Genomic DNA, 3,823 nt, shown 5'->3' on the forward strand with positions numbered 1-3,823 from the left:
TGTCATGGCTGAGAGCTTCTGACTTGATGGCAATGAATATTTATTTTGCAGAATGTACAAATTCTCCCAAAATCTCCCACAAAAGGGCAGAACAGGATTTTGCTCTAACTAGGCTGAGTCACTGACTTACTAGAAAGCTGTTGCTTTACAAGTCATAACATTTTCTAACCTTAAAAATGGATGGCACAAGACACTCTGATAATGTGATGAGTATCATAGCAGTATACACAATACTTTGTACAGGTTGATGTTTAGATTGATTACATTCAAAGCTGGAACATTTTGAGCTTCCCAAAGGAAAATTAGGGATGTGAAAAACCAGGCCTGTCCTGATGCAGAGGGTCAGAGCTCACTGAACTCTACTAAAAATCCCCCTACTTGTGGAGGGCTAGTTCTCCCACACGTACATAGGATCTCAACACAGCTCTATATTTCACTTTCTCCTTGAAGTTAGCAGCCTCCTCCCTTTTCCCAGATCAGATCTGGATAGCGATAGAAAGGAAGGACCGACTCCCATGGGGTCAAAAATTTAAAAATATATTCTCCCTTAAAATTATATATAGATTTCTTTTATACATGCACTGTAACTAGCCTGTACTTTTTAAGGTGCTAACACAGATTTCCACATGATCTGTCTCACCTCTGGCAGGCAAGAGACTGTTGACTGTGGCTACCATTCCTGATATGAAAGGGTTCATTCATCATTCTGGGTGTAAATCAAGTACAAATGGTTTCCCTTACATTTCAAGGTCACGTGGTTTCCAAGTTCTAATCTGAATGATATCCTGGTGGATGCTATATAACAAGTGAAAGTAACAGTCATGTGACTGCACCAAACCAAGAATGTAACCACAATCAGAGAAAAAAATACTTTGTATTTCACACTGAGAAATCCAGTATAATAGAGGAAGGGCTTGTATTCACAAAATAGTTTTCTGTACAAGTTAGCAAACACAGAATACGCCACCAAACTAACAAACAAATCGAATATAGAAAAATGTGAATTATTAGCTGCTGTAAAGAGAGGAGCAATTCTCCAGTTACCTGGGAAAACAAGGGCTTGTGTTTAAAAGTGTGTAATACTTTCCATGTCTCCTAGACACTCTTTAACACTTCTAAAGATTATTTATGGTGAATTTCATTTAGCTAAAGGTTTGAGTACTTTTACCTTAAAAATGAACGCTTATAATATGAGAATTGTTGCGTCTTAGCAATTTATTTGTGTAATGGAACACATTAACCTTGATTTTTCTATTGATCTTCTATAGCTCTTTTTATTACCAGGTTTTCTATGGGAGACTAGAAATCATTAGTCTAAGTCAGATAGTTGTGCAGTGACGCAGTGAACCAACTACTGCTTCTCTAACGGTTCCCGGTTAGTGTCAGATAAGTTAATCTGCAGCTCCCTGAGATGTTATCAGCTTCAGGCACAGAGTATTTAATTAGTCTCCTGCTTTAAAAGCCAGCCCTGGGTGTCACTTAAAAGATGCATCTATTACACAATGGAGTGACAGTATGAATTACGAGTTCTCATTATGAAGCCAGTCTTGAGAAATTGAATTACTAAACTCTTAGCAATCAGTACCCTTTTGCCCTTTCACTGTTGCTTCAAATAAGCCCAAAGCGCCATCTTCTGCTCAATATCTAAAACCAGAAATAACAGTGCAAGCACTGGACTGAGATTGCAGACATTATTTGTATGAATTCAAACCAGTCTGTTGGCCCATCAGAAGAATGCTTTCCTGTAAGTTTCCCTGTGGGCACCCTGTCAAAATTCACGCGGTTTCAAACGAGCATCCCGGTGACCAACTAAAACAATGCAATTCATAACTGAGAGTTCAAATTGTGAGCACAGGAACCAGAACTACTCCACACCAGGCTCATGAATGGAATGCACTGCCACAAGAGAGCAGAATGAGCGCAAAACAAAACACCTGCAGAATGAAACAGAAAATCAAGCTCTTGAACTTCACATTCGTGAATCAATATTCAATTCTGTCTTTGGCAGTGTAATTCTGAGAGCCAATCTATAAGCAATAAAGATTCTATTTATACCAATATACAGGCTGACAATATACAGAGTATGGAAAGCAATAAAAACATTTAGGTTGCAACATTTAGGTTTAAAATTTTAAAGCAAACAAACATGGGTGCCAATAGGAGAGAGACAAAAATGTAATATTAAAGCAAAACTTCACTGTCCACCAGACTGGTTTGTTTGGTGCGTTTGAACGAGTGAGAAGCATTATAAATACCTTATCATGTTTCATTTTAAAGACAAATTAGCTATCCATTTCTGTCAGTCTGAATGAAACAAATAAGAAAAAGCCCCATTTCACCAGGCAGCTCCAGATAAAATGAGTCTGCATCACTGTACAATTACAACTGACATATCTCTGTATACTTCTCATCAACAGACAGCAAAAGAAAAGGTAGTGGGCACAGAAACCAATCTGGATTCTAAGCAGCAAGAAACAGATGACATTCAGCCACAGCAGTGTTATAAAGGATCGCAGAAAAAAAATCTCCCATTATGATAATTACATATAAAGCATGGTGACATCATGCTAATCAATTATCCTCCTTTTCTCAGCAATGATCTCTGGGCCAATTTATGCACCGTGACCTCTGGCTCAAGTAATTTTTGTTATGATAGAAATGACATATGAGCAGAGTCAAGTAGCAGAAAGTTTTCCTTGGCATAGATAACTCAGAGCCCTCCTGGTCATAAAGAGAAATAGCAGCAACCACATGATCGTGCAGCACGACATTTAAGAAGGAAAGAGAATATCATGGAAAGTCTTTCTTCCCCTTTCTTTAGAGAATAAGCAAAAAGTTGCTGTTCTCTGAAGGTAAATCAGCTTGTGCTCATTACAATATTGACTGCCTTCCATGAGGAAACTGCTACCAAAACACTGCTGTAGTGGAAGCCTTGCACAGAATTATGTGAAAAAACAGCTGCTCATCTTTCTGCAAGATTATAGCCAAACACCCGTAACAAAATCTGAGTCAAATTAATTTTTGGTGTAAGGTTATTTACTGAGGGACTACAAGCCAACATTTATGCTAATGCTGAGAGTTCACCCACTGGAAGCAAAACAGGAGGAAAAGACCTGGGCTTATCAGCTGATCACAGGATAACTATGGCCTGCCAGCGTCATGCAGACACGAAAACAAAAACACGTCCCTAGAAGGTGTCGTGCAAGATGCTACTGTCGAAGGCACCCTCGAGATCTCACCTGCCGCACTGCTGACGTCACACGAGAACTTACCTCAGGAAAGGAGACAGCTTGGCTTGTTCGGTCTGTCGAAACGAAGGCCGGTACGGGACATGGCTCTTCTGTAGCCACTGCTGGCAATCCCTCGCTTCGAGGGTGGTCTCTACCATGGCTCACTGAAGGGTCTTGAGATGACTCAAGAGTCCAGTCCTTGAGCTACAGACCCACCCACGGAAGTCGCAGGCCTTTCTGAGGGCAGAGCAGGCCGTCGGATGGGATTCCTCTCCCTTTCCGCTCTCTCCTCTGCTCCGTGCCTTGACACGGGCTGCCCCTTGGTTGAGGCTGGGAGCAGCCAGCTCCACCCAGCTCTGGATGTTGGCATGTTTTCTTGAGGTCCACCTTCAGCGTGTCCTTGCAGCGCTTCCTCTGGCCACGGCAAGATCTCACGCCACAACCAGACGGAGTCCAGCGCTTGCTTTGGAAGCCAAGAGCGGGGCGTCTGCACGCAGCACTGGCCCCGCGAAGCTGGGGCCTGAGACTCGCTGGCAGCGCTGGCTCCAGCACGGATGAGCCTGGGGGCAAACAGCAGAGCAGGAGGAGGACAG

At 42.2% G+C, this 3,823-nt stretch overlaps 1 pseudogene; it reads right to left on the reverse strand.

Annotated features, from left to right (window-relative positions):
- Positions 1 to 1,864: 1,864 nt before the first annotated feature.
- The window catches only part of LOC112547985, a 2,191-nt pseudogene continuing 232 nt past the window's right edge, over positions 1,865 to 3,823 (reverse strand).

Source organism: Alligator sinensis, unplaced genomic scaffold (genome assembly GCF_000455745.1).
Source record: "Alligator sinensis unplaced genomic scaffold, ASM45574v1 scaffold1170_1, whole genome shotgun sequence".
NCBI lineage: Eukaryota > Metazoa > Chordata > Crocodylia > Alligatoridae > Alligator > Alligator sinensis.